At 47.7% G+C, this 18,205-nt stretch overlaps 1 long non-coding RNA gene across 1 annotated transcript; it reads right to left on the minus strand.

Moving 5' to 3' along the window:
* Nucleotides 1–1,428: 1,428 nt before the first annotated feature.
* On the minus strand, nucleotides 1,429–8,845 carry LOC125183856 (uncharacterized). The gene is made up of 3 exons (XR_007166578.2): nucleotides 8,664–8,845; nucleotides 5,756–5,873; nucleotides 1,429–2,320 (listed from the first exon to the last, which is right to left on the minus strand). It is a non-coding gene; the product is annotated as an uncharacterized lncRNA (long non-coding RNA).
* Nucleotides 8,846–18,205: the final 9,360 nt, after the last annotated feature.

Genomic DNA, 18,205 nt, shown 5'->3' on the forward strand with positions numbered 1-18,205 from the left:
TATTTAAAATTTTATTACTGCAGTTATTTTTTAAGTCCCTAGCGGCAGTAAGCACAAGGTAGGAGTGGGTAGTGCCAGGAAAAGTCATTTTTGTTTGTATCAGGCAACAAATAAGCCACACATGTCTAATAAAATTTGACATAATAAACCCTCAGTGCAATTAGACCTGAGATTAGTAATTTTATAATTCAGCTGTTCAGCAGTGACTCAAACCTGTTGTATGCCATCTTTCAAGTGGCTATATAAATAGCTTTAGCAAACAAAAAGGAGATCTGTAATTTATTGTTTCAAAATGTACTTTTCCATTCCAGATCTCAGAGCTTTTTCCTGATCAAACTGTCTGAAGATGATTTGGATTAAATGGATGGGCTTTACCCAAAGCAGTCTAAGGCTCAGCTGAGAGCATGTAATCTGTGTCAGCACTGAATGAGCTTGGAAACTGTACCCTCGCACAACAACAGGCCATTTCTCCACTAGAGGATTTGCACTTTATTGCTTTCTCAGGCAAATACACATCACCTCTTCCCTCTACGGAGAGATGGCGATATGCAAAGACGATCACGGCACACAACCTTGCAGGCAGGATTCAAAGCAGACGTGTTTGCTGTTTCTTGGGACTACAGGCTGAGATCTGCTTCTAATAATGATGTTGGTCCAATCCACATAGGATTCTGATTTGCCAAATCCAAGGGTGGGGTTCTTTTAATTTATTGTGATTTGTGATATTGGTCTTGCTGAGTTTTTCTATCAATGACTCCTTCCAGAAACATTGTTTTAAGTCCTGAAAGGCCTCCTGAGGAAGGGGGAGCACTCAGCTCTGCTGCGAAGTTGTTATTCACAGACAATATGCAATTGTTCAGGACCTGTGACATTGTATTTGGCTCCCAGATTATTCCTGTCCTTCTGGATTGCATCAGTACCCAACATGTAAACAAGAGTGTTACATTCAAATAGTTAAGTTTTTCCTCTTCTGTGCTCCTTCTTTCTTTTCCCTAGCCAGGATACATCTTTTCTGTAGAGAAATAATATTCAGTGACTCATCATTTTCTTGTGCTATGAAAATATACTGTGTTTTACCCTAAAATATGATTTTATCCTTTGGGTTTATAAATAGACTCTATAACGTAACCCAAAATCTACTGTCTTTTGTCCCATGTCTGTCTTCTCCTTTTAGTATCAGGGGAAAGAGGAAGTCATGCAGGCTGTACCTCTCATCTGACTTCATGGAGAACTCTGATCCAGACTGGTAGATACTGGACTGCACTCTCCAACACCACCTTTGCTCATCCGATAAAAAAATTTTCTAAGTCTGGTAATATATATCAAAAGGAACAGGGCTCCTGATAGGCCGCCATGGTAGAATCTGCTTCAGCTGGTAAAACAGAAATAGGAGTATGAATTATTTACTTTTTCTTTTGTACCAATTAATAGCACAACTTAATTGAACAGCAGACCAACAGAGACTTGTGATTTGCTAATTTCTTTATCAGAATGAACTTAGACTTGGCAGTCAGGTTGCTGGATATGACATTTGTAAATTTGTGTTTAATTTTCGAGAACAAGTTTGGGAAGATGTTATAAAGCTAATTTGATGACTAACTTAAATACAGAGATGATATAATTAAAGATAGCTCATAGTTAACTGATATTATAAAATTATTCAATGCTTATGTGGATAGATCATTGTATGCAGTTTTAACTAAAAATACCTATTAGATAGTTAGATTTGGAAAAAGTTGTGTTTTCAGTGCAATTCATTAGCTCAAACTGTTTTTCAAAATGCATTGTCATCTTGTTCTGCCAGGCTGACAAATTCAAGAGCACAAAGGAGAGAAGCCAGTACAAGACTGTGATTTGCAAGAATCCTTTAAAAATCTAGTAGCAGAAAATACTTTTTTAGCTTTATAATTTCTTCTCAAATAAAGCAGTAGCCTCTGTCAGTAATTTTTGTGTGATTGGTCAGGAGTAAATCTAGCGAAGTGTTACCCATGCAATAATTCATGGCAATGTAACAGAAGCAAGAAGCTTTCCCTCTGTGATTTTTTTTTTTCCTTTTTAGTATTCATATTTACATCTCAAAGTCATTTCATAAATGCAATATGCTTTGTTGTACTTCTAACATATCCTAAAATAGAACTTTTTCTTTGGTTTCTTCAGGATATGGTGTCCGTATTTTTCACGGTTTTGTGGCAACATGTATCAGGCACTTGTGGGCAGTAAGGTCTGTTTTGGCAGGCTTTATGTTCTGGCTATTGCCAATCCTTCCTCGGTTAGGAAAGAGCTGCATAACAGTAGGGAAATGCAGAAGGCATCACGAAACCTGCATGAACCAAAACCAAAAACAAATGGTTTCAGAATTATCCCTGTCCTCACTTTCACCTTTGTGTGACTGGCTACATGCAGGCTCCTTCTGGTGACCAGCGAGCAGGAATTTCCACCTCCCATGTGAATAGAGATTGCAGCTCTCAGACGAAACAATAGGTATCAAGGAAACACAGCCTGACCCTCAGATCATGCAAGCTTCTGAAGTCGGGCTGCACTTTAGCTAGGTTTCAGAAGACCTTGTTTCACAAGGCTCCTGTCTTGTGGGAGCATGACTCAGGGCATGGGGTGATGTGATTAGACTGTGATACTTCAGGTTTGCTACTAATGATAGGAGACATTTCAGCTGCTTATTCCTAGGAGGAGAAAAAAAGCTGGGAAAGAGACTTCTGCTTGCTGAAGACAGTTTTCCACCAGCACTCAGTGTTAAGAGATAGCAAGCCTAAGAATAGCTCTTAGCAGATATTTTGTCAGTCCTTAGGGATCCAGTCATCTCTCTGGGTGAAGGCTCCCTCACATCTGCCATCTACTTTATCAAGTCTTTGTGATACCTGCAGATTAGCACCTCTGCCTCACCTTGCCAGCCTCATCTAAGCCCGCCTCAAAAATCAACACAGACACTGCAGGTAGGACAAAGCCCCATTTACCCAGCAAGATAAAGGTCAGGGTTTTGTTAGAAGGTTGCAAACTAAGTTACCAGCAAAGCATAAATACAGTTTTTAATCTCAGCCCTACAACACAATGTGTCTCTATTTGCTTAGACTCTTGTACCTAGGACTCTCTTTGCCACTCTCAGAAGAAATGGCTGAAGGCCTTGAGTACCATCCCACCATCCAGGTGCCATCCCCTCCCATCCAGAAACAGAGACCTCTTCCCCTGCACAGATCTGCTTTATGGACCTTAGAAATGAAGTCAGAGATGCAAAGGCAAATGCTGAGCATTTAGGTGTTAGACTGGAAATGAAAACCAGTTCACAGAATCACAGAATCACAGAATAGTCCAAGTTGGAAGAGACCTCCAAGATCACCGAGTCCAACCTCTGACCTAACACTAACAAGTCTAAACCATATCACTAAGCTCTACATCCAAACGTCTTTTAAAGACCTCCAGGGATGGTGACTCAACCACCTCCCTGGGCAGCCTATTCCAATGCCCAACAACCCTTTAAATACCTACGGACCATTTCTCCTCTGGTCTCTGGACAAGGTAACATAACACATTGCTGTTCTATACTTTACTTGTAATAGATCGCAGAAAAAAATGCTGTGCAGCTCACGTGAATTGCTGAATATTTGGAACTCATATATCCATTTAAATATTGCCTTATTTTATTTCTCCTCCCTTCCAGCAAATGTCACAACCAGCAGAGCAGAGCTTCTGAAGGTCTTGTTTTTCCCGATAGCATGAAGCAGACCAAATAGTATCAATGGGCTGTGGCCAGAAAGCATTACCAGGGAGGAAAATTAACCCAGTTGAATAAACGTGGGCCAGCTTTGGCTAACACCTCAGGGTGAAATCTCTAGGTCACTTGGGCTGAAAATGACAGTAGGGAATGGGTCAGGCATGCAGGGCCCAGCTCCCCCGGTTTTCCAGGCTCAGAAGTCAATCTTCACAGGCTAAGCAAGCATCAAATGTTTTTCTGCTGCCCCAGTGGGTTGAACTGACTCTAGAATGGAACAGATAAGCACTGAAGCCTGCAGAGAAGGATGGAGACGATGACCCTTGTGGAGGACAGGGCAGTGGAGATGAGGCAGAAGTGGAGCAGGGAGTTGTTGCAGTGGCAGCAAGCTATTGCTGCAGCTCAGTTGTACCACCCAACTGCGCCCAGTTCTCTCCGCAGTCATCAGAGAGAAATAGTCATGTTTTGAAAAGGCTGGTTTTAAAAGACAGAATGAATTTCCTGACTGACACCTCCATGGTAAATGTGTATGGATTTCCTCAGATAACATACAGCTCAGAAAATTGCAGGGTTTGAGTGCCTGTGTAAGTTTCACTACTTTGATTTGCATAGGTCGGCTAATGGCTGTGAAATTCCCTCCCCACTCTTAGTCTGAACAGTACATCAGCAGTTTGAAAGCATTCATATGTTTACTCCTATGCTAGAAAAAGGAAGAAGCTTCACGGGCTATGTGGTGTATTATACTCCTTGATGCAGCTAGAGGGAAAGACTGTTCCATCAGCACGGCTGTAACACTAGGTGAATAAATACATAAAACAGCTTCTGCAGTGTAACCCAGCTTTGAGCACCAGAAAGAGTCAGGTCCTAATTCTGCAAAGATATTATCAGCTGCTACTGCAGCACCTATTGTTTCTCTTCATAAGCTCCCTCCTGTATCTTTGCCTCTTTTACTACACCAGTTTCAGGCCACTGAGAAAGCCTTCAGTTTCCAAATCACACTCAAGCTACTGTAACCCCTGGATGCACTTGAAAGCAGCAGAATCTGATTTATTTTTGCTCTATTATCTCAAGTTTCCTCCCCTGACCTCTTGAAGAGATACCATTCAAACACTGTGAAAAGAAACTCTGACTTGCTCATTATATAAACTTTCAAACAAAAGGCATGAATAATTAGCTCGCCCAATTTTGTGTGCTAGCAGAGCCCTTATTAACAGACAGCAACCCTAGAAAGACATTTTTCTTTAGCCAAAGCAAAACCACAGTGCTCTGACACTCTAACGGTGAGAGAAAACTTTGACAGTGTTGATCTACTGCACTTTCATAGATGACATAACGCTGTTAATTAATGGACTCCAGGCAGTCTTCTTGGTCTGCCTTTGTCTGCAAGAACATTTAAATACAAACTTTTCTATCACTGACCTAAACTGCCTTTTAGGGGCCAATTCTGCATTGCATTTGCTGTGGAGACAAACACCCTGCACATACACAGAGTGAAATAGCTGTGCAGCAAAACAGCATCATCTGGGGTCAGAGGGAGTTCACTCAGCACTTGGTATTCCTATCTGTTAGTGATGGGAGTATCTCACACGTAGGACGTTGTACCCAGTTGCACAAAGTGAAGCTAAAGCTTAGACAGAGCTGGGGATGGTCACTTGGCTCTTAAACAACTGCTGTTACAGCTGAACAAGAGCCTGACATGGCCGTTGTTCAGCCACTGTGAAACCTGTGGCCTGCTCCTCATAATGGCGATACCCTAGTGACTGGCCTGTGTGGCCGTCGTAGGTAGTGAACGGCATCTCCCGGTGTTTCTCTGGGGACATAGAGAAATTTGCATCTTTATGACTGTCCCCATACAAACAACATTAAGAGAAGCTGGCACAATCTGCAGGAGACAAGGGGTGGTTATTACGCAGATCACAGCCACAGTTTTGGGCTGTTGAAAGGCTCAAACAGCTTCATTTAGAAGAATGTCCTCTCCCAGGGGAAATGAGGAGAACAAGGGCAAAGAAAACCATCCCAGAGATCTCAGCTCACCTGGAAGGGCTCCAGTGACCTTGCACAGACTCTCCATGGTGTCTTCAGAGGGTTTGAAGACTGTCTTTGGTTCCGGTCTTGCATCACTGCAGACATAGCCAGACTTGTTCACTGTATTCTGTGTGAAAGTCGTGGGTTGAGTTGAAAACACAGCTGGGCTCAGGTGTGTGCTATGACACAGCTAAACAAGGGAACATTTGGGTGTTCCCCTGCAAGGATCTGTCTGTGAGCAACCTGCCTGTTCTGCCCTTATAGTCAAGGCAGTCTCTGGTTCTTGTGGACAGCTTTACGCCTCTTAAAGCAGACACTTATTTTCTACACTACTGTTTTAATTTGTATCCCAAATGAGATTTTGAAGTGATTCTTCTGATCATCTTCATTAGGCTTTCCATGGATACTGAGAACATTCCTCCATACATTGACCTCTGTATTTTAGGGTGGGGTCTTCAAGCAACCAACCAACCATCACATTTCAAAACTTGATAAAACACTGCTTCACTCCCAGAAGGAGGTATGTTTTGTTTTCCTGAACAATAGCCCTCACGTCTGATCGATGAAGTCTGATCATGCCAATGAAGGAGAACCTGGACCAGATTTGGCAGTGGCAGACAAGGTGAGGATGGATTTAAGCCCCTGTGAACTCCATGATTATCAAGCAAGTGTTGAGCTGTTTCCTCACGGACATGAGATGAAGTCCTGGGTCACTGGGGCCCCAGTCCAGCTGACAGACTATTGAGCAGCTCCCATGATTCCTTAACTGGGCCAAGGGCACAGCTGGAAAGGAGAATTCGATCCAAACACTGCAGCTTGGTGAAAAAATATTGACTTCACATTCCCTTTTGTTTGTGGGTAGAAGTTTGTCAACTCCCGTATTTTTTTTATTTTTTTATTTTTTCAGAAAAGAGAGAGTCTCAGTGGATATTCACCTGGAAATTAGAATGAAAATATTTTTGTGAAAAGAAATGCAATATCTTTGGGTGAAAAAAATCTGTGAAAATTAATCTTCATCTAATAAGATCAATGTCAAAAGGCAATGCATGTTGGATTTCAGATTTCTTTTATCTGCGTGAGTTTGGATGGGTCCTTCTTCTCACCCTGTGCCAGAGCTGATGCAACGGCTCCACATGTGTGCTCTACCTGCACCTGCGGTGGCAGTCACCCTCATTTCTTCCATCAAAATTATTCAGTTTCTTTGAAAAAAAAAAAAAGCACTGCTTGAGTGAAGCAGGCTCAGCCATCTTTCACTGAAGCACACTGCTCTGGGCTGGTCCTCTCCAGGGTTTGGACCAGCAATTCCATCATGGCCATGTGCCTATGAAAATGATATATTGCTGAGAAAGAAACATGGCACTGGTGTCAGCTCCCAGACAGATTTGTCCACAGCCCACATCTTGTTGGCTTTTCAGTAAGCCCCTTGCACAGATCCACATGTTGTCATTGCTCATCTATTCTGCCTGTAAGCACTTTAGGATGGGGAGCAACTCTTCATTTGATATTTGTACAGCGCTTAACACAATGAAGTTTGGAATATCTTGGTTTTGTTTCAGAAGGGACCATAGAAAGAAATACAAAACAAAACAAACAAACAAACAAAGGCAAAAAGAAATACAAGAGAAAAGGAAGATGGTATTGCTTCCATCTGATGCAACTTCTTATCCCATGACACCACAATGAGTTTGTTTTGCTGAATTTAAAGAAATGTGAATTTTCTCATCTGATCATGGAAATGGAACACAAATGTGAAGTCAGTATGATTTAAAGATTTGCAACCTGATCCAGTCAGGTCATGGAGTGCTAAGACTTTTCTAGTCATCTAAATCAAGGAATTGTGTGAGCTGTGGGACCAATAAATCCCGATTTCCTGTGTCCATCTGCATAAAGTCTCTGCTGACCAGCAAGGGGAAACTCATTATTTTTTTCCTTCCAGAAAGGAAGGAAACTTACTCTAACCACTAGAGACCACTTCATCTCTGATTTCTGAGATAGTGTGGGAGGGGCAGGATTTGTGATCTGCAAAACGACCCCAAGAGCTCCCCAGAGGAGCCACGGGAAGCCAGTGCACTGACCAGTGCTCTGGCCTCAGCATTATGGGATTACCTTCAAGGAAGTCTGGAAATGCTGTTTACATTGTGGGATTTTTTTCCTTCTATCACTTTATCTTGCTTAGAGGAACCATTGTCTCTTTGGAAAAGCAATCGCGCTTTTGTAAAGAGTCTAATGTAAAAAAGTTCTGACCTACGCAGATGTTTACTAGAGGGACAGAGTGATCCTACGACTTCTAGTAGGCTGCTCACACAGCCACTTTCTCTAATGAGATCTTCTTGCAGAAGGAAGGGAGACAGATCAATACTGAAAAAGTGGTGCAAAAGTCTAATGAGATACTGAAAAAAAGAGCTGCCTTAGCAAGGAGAGTTTGAAGCTCTAGAGAACAAGTGTTCACAACTCTGGCATCTGGTCATAATGGGAAGGCAAGTCCAAGCTAATTGCTAATTTGCTCCCAGAATGATGTAGAAACTTCATAGGAACTAGAGACAGTCCTGCAGCGAGATTTGAAGAGCAATCTGATGAAACGAACAGAGCAACAGCCCTGTCTGCAAAGGAGATGAGTGTCCTGGTAAGCTGTTTCTCTTTGAGGGACACTGAAGAATCCTGTCATTTTTTGGCAAAATACAGTTACAGCTCCTATTGCCTTGTCCTGCTTTGAGAAAAAGCCATAGGATACTGCCAGTCACTCTCCTGTGGCTCCAGAAGACCCATCTGATGTCCTGCCTGAAAAATGTTTGTTCCTGGGCCCTTCCTGGAGCTGCCCTGTTCCTGCTCTTGCAGAAGGAATGGAGATGGATCAATACAGGAAAATGGTGCAAAAGTCTCCTGTGACTGACAAGTTAATGAATACTGAACTATTTACCTTTCCCGACAGGCGAAGTGGTGACAGCCAAAGAGCCTGAGGAATACTTCCAGCTGATGGCTCTCTCAGGAGAGATTAGCCTTGTCTCGCTCTTACCTCAGGGAAAGAGAAAGCTGAGGCCACACAGTCACTGCTAGTTATTTCCATCTGCCTTGCCACCCCAGTCTGCCTCCTTTGCTCTTTTCCTTCATTGTTCCTTTTTAAGGTGTAACAGATGAATTGTGAAGTTCTGTCGGTGACATCGTGGTGTCTCTGGACTGCTGTCACTTCCGTTAAGTCTCACAGGAGCTGCAGGACTGCATGGAGCCCCTCAAAGAAATCTCTGAGGTAGTCTCCATTACCCTGAGCAAACTTGCTAGCAGCTATGGCACAACAATCCCTGCCTCTTGCTTTGGTGTGACACCTTGGGGTGGCAACAGGGGGACACCAAGCCCAAGGGAGATGTTCTCCACCTTTTCCTCCCAGTCCTACCTTCAAGGGCTTTCCTGCTCCCTTCCCTCTCTCTGAAGGCCATCCAGGAGACTCTATCCTGACAGGAGACTTCTTGCTCCATACCTGCCCACTGACCTTCTCTGGCAGCTCTTGATTCCCCGTCGCCCTTCTCCCACCTCCTCAAGGCCTGTCAGCCCCGAACCCCTGCCCAGCCGAGGTGCTGAGGAGTTTCCTCTGTGTCCTGTCAGCAGACCACCCTCCGCCCTGTCCCCCCCCACAGCGCCGAGGCCCATCCCCTTCGTGGGCATGGCTCGGGAGCCACGGCCTGGTAGGACAAGGCCTGGGAGGTCGTGCACATGGCGCCGAGCGGAGCAGACAACAGCAAGCTCAGGCGAGCTTCTTGTGGCTGTATGACACCAGCACCGGGGTTGTCTCTGGGTGCAGGGGGAGGAGATGTCTCCGTGCCGTGTAGGACACCTCAGCCTCTTCTCAGGCTGCTGCAGACACCTCTGAGCTTTGCCTGGTTTGGGCCTTTTCCAGTTTCCAGAAGTCTTGGCAAAAACAGTGTCTGAAGCTGGGGAGATTGGCGTGCGCAGGAAGAAAAGGGAGTTGATGTAATTCTGCTCCTTAACCTCCCGCAGCAAGACTTGGGAGAGAAAAAAAAAAAAAAAAAAAAAAGGTGTAATGGAGAAGAGGAGGAGGTGGGAAATCACTCAGCACTGTAATGAAGACTTTCTCGAAATGTCTCACACCTTGTCCCTGAATTCAGATCTGTTCCAGAAATGAGCACCGAGGAGTACAGGGCTGTTTTTTGAGACAGCTGTGGGTGATAATGCCAGATTCCCTCACTGGTACATATTTTTCAGATGATCTTTTTTTTTCCCCTTCTTTTGATGAAGTTCAAGAAACACGATTTCAAAAGGCATAAATAAGTACTTCAGATATTGGGAAAAAATGTTCCTTCTTGGAGGAAGGCTAGACAAACCTCACTCATGCTTCTGTGGTGCTATAGGAAACCGACTTTACAAAGAAGAGTATTTAAAACAACCTGAAATTCAGGTACAACAGCCCTTCCCAGACCCACCGACCACCTCCTGCTGTGACAAACCCGGCTCCAGCCCTGGGGCTGCAGGCAGGCAGAGTTTTCATTTCGCAGGAGCCAGGTCGGGACGGACAGACAGACACACATATACACGGCCACACAGCGTGCCCTGGATTCGGTGGCCGCTTGGCAGAGCCCGTTCCCAGCTCCCTGGAGAGCCCTTTTCTCTGCCCCAGGCTGCCTGTGCTCAGGCAGCATCCTTAATAAGCGAGAGCAAACGGAGCGGGACCGAAGGCAGGATTGCACACCCTATGCTTTCCTTCAGCCATTGCTACTCTCCTGTAGCATCTCAGCCCCTATGGCCTTCATTTTGGGCAGCACTACCTGCGTCCTCACCTGCGGGCTGTCCGCAGACTTGTGCCCCTGGCCTGAAAATAAATGAAGTGGCATGGAGGAGAATAAAGGGATCTCCTGGAAAAAAAAAAAAAAAAAAAACACACAGAAGAGGCTTCTCACAATAAGTCCTCATGGGTGTCGAAAGGTAGACCAAAAAATACACAGGTGTGCTTCCAGTGGAAACATCACCACGGAAAGGACATCAGGGCTTCCGCCTCCTGACACAAGGACACATTCCTGAACTCTTCCCCTTCTTGCTTTCTTTGCCAGACCTCTGCAACCTCAGTCAGCCAGCTTTCCGCCCAAACACTGGCACCCACTGGCCAGGACAGGGCTACGGGCCCCCAGAAAATCCACAGGGAATCATCTCCCTCTTATGGTGTGATCCCGTACTACACGTGCGTGCTCATTTCAAAGCTCTCCAACGTCTGCTGCTCCAGCAGGGCTTGGTAATGCCAAGCGGAGGTGGAAGGTCACCTGTACTGGGGAGCAGGCAAGAGGACAGGAGGAAAACGTGAACTCTACTCCCTGTGCCTGTTGAGGACTAGCATCAGTGAGGCAGAGCTCCCAGCTAGTCCTTTTCTCCCCAAATCCAACAGAAGTCCTTTCCCCTAAAGCTGTGCTCACTGTGCTGGTGCATGTGGTCACTCCTCAGGGTGTTTCCTCATCCTGGAACAGGATGCTAGGGATGTGGGTGGAATAGGGCCCATAGGACAGGTGAACCTTGGAGTTAACCTTCCAGGAATCAACACCAATGCTGGATGAGTTTCCTTCATTGTTTTCTCTAAACTCTTACAAATTCTGTACATGTCAGAAGATTCACTCGGTCTTGTAGAGATTGCTTATGGCAAGAGAGGCTGCGGCTGGTGGAGCAGTGAGAGTAAGAGCTGGGCAGGTCAGATGCCATGGACCATCAATCACAGACGATGATCTCTGTGGTCCCAGCTCTACCCCCTCATGATCACTGGGTCTCATAGGTCTCCACCTGATCTCTGCTCAGGGAAAGAACTGTCAACAAGGCTTGCCAAAATAATCCTTAGACCTGCAGGAAAAGTGCAGAAGACCAGGTCAATGCTCGCCTGCTGGGGCACACCTGTGTCACCGCATGGTGACAACCTCACAAGTGCTCGGGTGCCACCTTTATGCTGTTTGTGCTGAGTTAACGTCAGGGTGCCCAAACTGGAGGAGCGCAGTGCTCCGATGCACACTGGGGACATGCGCTGTGCTACTCGTGGTGGGGATACCCTCGCTCCCCACCTCCCAGCTACATCCCTGCCCCACCAACAGGGCAGCTAATTAGGTACACTAACAGCCATACCCTTGTCCTGGGACCCGGGGTTTGCTTCTGTGTCCAAACGCTGCTGCTGGCTGGTGCCCAGCTTCCCAGGCTGCTCCCAAGCCCCATCCTCATCAGTGAATTTTGCACCTAGACCACCTCGAGCTGCACTTCCCAGCAGGATATCTCAGCATCAGTGAGGTCTTTTATTTACAAGCTTTCCCTGAATATTTCCTTTTTAAAAATAAATAAATAAAAAGCCAGCAATTCTTATGTAATGACATGACTTCATGGGCTAAAACTTTTGGAAAAGCAGCCTGCCTCCTGGCTCCCCGCTGACACGGAGGATGGGTTGGAAGCAAATCGCTTTAAAACTGCTCAGATATCTTCCCTCTAGTGCTTCCAGGAGAAACTGCATATGATTAGCTGCGCTTGTTACGGCTGGCGTGCAAGCCCCGCACCAGCCCTGCAGCTTTTTATGTGAAATCCCTGATCTCCAAGACACATTAATTACCAGAAAAACAAGGCAGAAAGCGGCAGATAGCTATTTTTAAATTCCGGAGCCTCATTTGCAAGGAGTTCTCAAGGCTCCCGGTTCTGCTCGATAAAACAACAGTGCTCATTGCCGTGTGCTTTCCGCAGGACGAAGGCTCATTCCCACCTTCTGCTCGCTGTCTGCCCTTTGGGTGAAGTTTAAACCCGACCTCTCACTTAGCTTCTCACCTACTTGGTTTAACAAGGTGCAGCTCTGATCACATTCAAATTATAGGGAAAAAAAAAGACCCTGAGAAATTATTTGCTATTCTGGTTTAACAATCCCCGAGTAATGTTGTCTGGGGATGTGAGGGCTGAAAATAAAGCACAAAGATGTTTTGGAACTGAATTGATAGTCATGGTCCAGCTCAGAGGCTGCACTTGCAAGCAGGGGTGGCAGTGTCTTACTGAAATTGTAATTTAACGCGGAAAATACAGAAAGAAACGCTCAGGAGGGAGCAAGAAGGATGCTCGCTGTTGGGAAGCAGCGGTGGAAAGGGAGAGAGAGGAAAAATATTTGTGAAGAGATTCACGAAGATCACCAAGCATTTAGTTCAGGCTCAATATTCTGCCCATGCTCCCCTTCCATGGGTACCACTGGAGGTCCCTGTCCCAGTGGGAAGGAACGTGTGGACCTTTGAGATTTCTTTGTGGGGAGGACGAGGATTCCTCCAAAATGGGCTCTGATCATGGTGGATGAAGGGCAGCTCACGGCAAACTGTGACTTGTCTGCCGACGGCTGCCTGGTCCCTGCTGGGGTGGCTCTGGGTACTCACCCCAGCTCACGTGGCGTTGTTGCTGGTCACCGACTGGCTGACATTTAATTTGAGATACATTACAAGCGGTACGACTGAATGAACAGTTTGAAATTCATAGAGTCGTAAATTGGAAGGCCAGAGGGGGCTATTACCATCATCTGGCCTGACCTCCCGTACAACCCTGCCGGAAAATCGCAGCCAGCAATTCCTGCGTCCCAGCCAGCAATTTGTGGCTGAGCGGGAGCGAACCTTTGAGAAAGACACTCTGTCTTGTTTAAAGCCCCGGTGTGACAGAGAGCTCGTATATCCTGGCTGAGATCTCTTAAAGGCTAATTACCCTCTCAAAATTCATACCTTATTCTCGCTCTGGGTTTCCTCCCCTCCCCGCCACCCTTTGGTTACAGGACTCGCAGACCTCCCTCGCAAAAGGCGAAGTGAGTATTTCAGTGTAACTGGTGGTGTCTGGCTGGCGTTGGCTGTTTGTTGAATAGTCACGAGTAATCCTGAGCCAACATCTCGAATGGGACCGTCTGCAGGTTTTGGAAATACAGAAATATTCGCAATATTCTTCAAGCACAGTTTGATACAAATGGTTTGCTGAGTCCTCTTCCAAAAGCAGGGTGGTATGGAGGCAATAGGTGCTTATTCCCCCAGTAAGGAAATACAGGGAAAAGAGAAGGAGAGGGAAATGAGTAACTGGTTTGTCCTGGGGATGATTAAGGAGAAAATTGGAGGCAGTCTGCAAAGACCCACCAGGAAATGTGGCCTGAAAAGGAAGAAAAAAATAAATAAAATTCACATTTTAGGAAACGCGAGTGCTTCTGGAGCACTGGCACTAAGAAAGATAAAGACGGGATTTGAAACGGAGGCACCAAGTGGAGGCAAGCCTGTGCCGGGCTGCAGGACTGGGAAAAGAGCAGGGAAGGAGCTTTCAGCCACAGCACCCCAAGCAGCTGGGTGAAGGAGGCTGAGCCCTGGCACAGGCTGCCCAGAGAGGCTGTGGGGTCTCCTCCTTGGGGATCTCCAAAAGCCGCCTGGACGTGGTCCTGGGCAGCCTGCTCTGGGTGTCCCTGCTTGGGCAGGGGTGGCACCAGGGGCCTCCAGGGGACCCTGCCAGCCTGAACCGGCAGCTCTGTGATCCTGTCCACATCCACCCAGGCATCGCAGAGCAGCAGCACTAGAGCAGGCCATTGCAGGCCTGGCGCGTTTCTTCGCGTTCACACCGGCGCAAATCCCGACCTCCCATTCCCATGGCAACCCTCGTGGTGCCGTGGCGGATGGAGGCAGAGCCTCGGCCCCTCGGAGCGCGCGAGGCAGCCGAGTTCAGGTTGCTGGGGGAACCATAACTTTTTAATCATGCTGCATTAATGGTTTTATTACTCTGAATATTTATAAAGGTCGGTTTATTCAGATCCACCGAGAGAGAGATTCACCACCGCTCTGGGCACCTCTGCACGGTGCGGTGCTGTGGGGACTAAATGAGGTGCAGAATTGCTGCAGTGCGTACGGGCAAAATAGCAAGCAAAGGCTAAGCAAACAGACACACAAAGTGTCCAAAGGAGGATGCTCCCACAGTGGTAGATCAGTGCTTGGCACAACATATAGCATTTCAGTGGATTTGGACTGAAAAGGCAGCTGTGAAGAGCACTAGGAGAGTGCGTTACATAAATGGGAGCTACAGACATCTCAACAACTAAAGGGAATGACAACCAAAGGGGAAAAAGTACTCGATGAGCTATTTTCTGTAAGGAATGAGGAAGAAATGCAACAAAGGCGAGAAGTTCCCTGCCTTCCAGGGCCTTTATGCAAGCTTGTTATTCCCAATCCAGTCCTGTACAACCCTGCTCAAAAACCTGTTTGAAAAGCTTTCAGAAAAACATTGATGCTATTTTTTTTGTTTGAATCAGCCGAGAAGAATGTACTTACCAAAACACTTGGAAAGTCACAAAAATGACCTAAAGAAACACTTGGAGGTTGTCCTGGGCTCAGGGCTCGGACTTGTTCCTTTGGGTTTAGCTTCTGCTCTTTAACATCCCCCCCACCTCCACACCGTACACTTGTTCCCCACTTTTATTTGAGATATATTTGGGGCTCTCGCTGAGCTGCTGAGCCTCTACATCCAGCTGGGCTGGAGGCTGCGGGGACACCAGGGCCAGGTGTCTCCTCCCCAGGGTCTGGAGAGGTTCGGGCAGGGGCTGCTGCTGGAGGCGACGTGCAGCCCACGGGGTTGAGCCATTTGGCCGGCCCCGCTGGGTCTCACAAACAGATGAGCTCATTGCCCAGGAAAAGTTCCTTCCGAAAGCAGTAGGAAAAACAAAAATGGTCAGCTTTGTGCCACGGCCTCTGGAAAATTTCTTCCAGTCACGGCGAGAGCCTGCTCCCAGACAAGTCGAGCATCCCGCTGCGCCAGGCACGTCTCTGACAGTGGTGTGCCACCACAAAAACTAATCCCACAGTTTCCTACATGCAACATCCACCAGTGGCTGCTGGGTCTTTGAGAGGGCTGTGGGCACCCAGGATCACCAGATCCTTGTCAGGGGCCGAGAAGAGCCAGGTTGTTCACTCCAAGGAAATAAACTCTGGGGAGAAGACTACGGAACAGCCAGTGCCGGAGGGCAGCACGCAGCTGGGAGCTGTGGGGGCCGAGTCACGGGGAGAATCCTGGCCGGGCTGTGGGCCGGAGAGGGACCATGGCCGAGTGTCGACGGACAGCTGGGTCCGAGGGGCTTTTTTTCTGGGGAAAAGCCCAGAAATCACCCATGGGACATCACAGCTGCAGGCACAGGACTTTGCACGTCACCCAGCCTCTGAGCCCAGGAGACTTTGTGCCACGTAGGAGCGGGTCACGCTTGGTCAGACCAAGAGACCAAATATCCATGGGAAGAGGTTAAGGACAGGATGAACCCACTGCAGCACCTCCCCAGCTCGTCCTGCCTGTCTCTGAGGATCTGGAGGACCTCCTAAGCCACAGTGAATGCCTTTAAATTGTTTTCCTTTCAGGACTTTTTCCTGCAGCTTTTCAAAGGCTCCTCTCCTCTCCTCCAGGCTGAGCAGCCCCGGCTCTCCCAGCCTCTGCTCACAGCAGAGATGCTCCAGCCCCTTCTCCATCTCCATGGCCCTGTGCTGGACTCTCTCCAGTATCCCTGCGTAGCTCCTCAAACTCTACGCAGTTGAAGAGCCAAGTAGGCCCACTGGCATGAGATGGTTTAGGGGATTTGAAATAATGTAATTCCTTAAAGCTTACTAGTGTCACAGGGCAGGTTGTCATATCTGCCTGTTGACACAGAGTCCAACAACCAGCACCTGCCTACGCCGGCATCTCTCCCCCAGACTCCAGGCACACCAGACTCCAGGCACACCTTATTGCAGAGCCCTTTGCACTGCCACCATCAATGCTGCGATACCTTTCGGTGCCTTTTTCCTCACCACGCAGCTTCTAAGCACACGAGATATTTTCACACCCGGCTTTGAAGAGCTTCAGGTCTGCGACTGGGTGACTCAGCTGTCGGTGCTATTTGCTTTGGGTTCGCAACCAGACTGGGCAATCACAGCCCCGAACAGCTGTGTAGGTACTGGGTTTCCTTGTCGTGCTGTTGTGCAGTTTGCATGCGGCATTGTCTGTAAATGAGCACTTTGTGCACCCAGGTGCTCGTCTAAAGGCTTCCCAAAGCATAACGCCACGGGCTGTCACCCCTTTTTCTTCTGGCTGCTCGCCTGCACCCCTCATGGCACGTCCTCATATCACCATCACACGGCACGCTCTCCCCGGAGTGCTCCCCGAGATGACAGCTTGCGAAGTGTTGCTGCAGGATTTGGGTCACGGCCAGAGCGTAACGTGGTATTTTCCCTTTAATGAAAGTCTCTCGCACAGCTTTTTCCTTTCAGGAGGAGAACGGCATCTCACGGAGCCATTTGTACTGCTTTAATGATACTCAGGGCATCTATCACAGGGGAGGGTTCTGCCTGAGCTCCTTGTTTACCTCGAGTCCATTTATTTATAATATCCTTTCCTCCAGTTCTTGAATCCTTCACCTGCATGAACATCTCCTTTAGATCATCTTTATTGAATGCAGTTAAGTGTAGCTCATGGGGTTATTGAATTACAGGCATGAACTTACCAAAATGAGATAAATCACTAACGCGTTAGCCCTTCTCTATTAAACACATTTCACCCCGAGGCATTTTTCCATACAGCAGACACCATATATCAAGCGCCTGAATACCCAAAGTAGCTAATGGGGCTTCTTCCAGGGAGAAGGCAGGCAACGGGAGCGCAGCAGCTGTCTCCGAAGGATGGCTAAAATATTCATTAGAAATAACATCCCCGGTGTGAGGCTCGAGCCGCAGAAGCTTGGGATGGGTTTGAGGCACATTCGTTCACATCGGGCTCTTTAATGGCACAGGGGCTTTAACGGGGAAGTGAGGGGGACGTGCAAAGCAAGATGGTGGGTTAAATAGAAGAGTTTTTCTGTCTTGCTGTTTCAGGAAGCAAACCCAGGCCTGCAGCAGCAGCACGAGCACTGACCTGTAGCAGACGGTGCGGGATGAGAGGTGCCACCACCAGCAGCGTGCCTTGTCCTTGCTGTGGGATGCGCCATGTCTCCAGCAGGGCCCCTTCTTGTCCTGACACACACCAGCCCGTCCCAGCTCCGTTAGGGGCTGGTGGCTCCTGGGGACACGCACGCCCTTGTAAACACCCCACAGGAGATGGCAGGGTGACAAAAGGGGACCCCGAGCAGAGCACCCCTGTCATGGAGAAACCCCCGTCCCCACCCCACCCCCCTGATGGGGATGGGAGCCTTTCCCCGCGCCCTGCCGTGCAGAAATACTTTCCTTTCCTGGAAAGCAAACAGGGCAGCAAACTGCAGAGTGGCTGCTTCTTGCCTTTACCCCCAGACCATCCGCAATGCCCCATCTCCGGGGCACTGAAGAGGGGATGGCACGAAAAGCCCAGGGGATCCCAGGAGGGAGCAGGGGGGCACTGCTGGCTGCTCAGGAAGGGAGAAAGCTGTGCAGCACTGCGCCAGCCAAAACAACACCCCGAGTTACACCTCGGTGGCCAGTCCGGGTGCCAAGCCCCGCAGGCTGGATTTTTATTCCCAAA

Source organism: Anser cygnoides, chromosome 1 (assembly GCF_040182565.1).
Source record: "Anser cygnoides isolate HZ-2024a breed goose chromosome 1, Taihu_goose_T2T_genome, whole genome shotgun sequence".
NCBI classification, from domain to species: domain Eukaryota; kingdom Metazoa; phylum Chordata; class Aves; order Anseriformes; family Anatidae; genus Anser; species Anser cygnoides.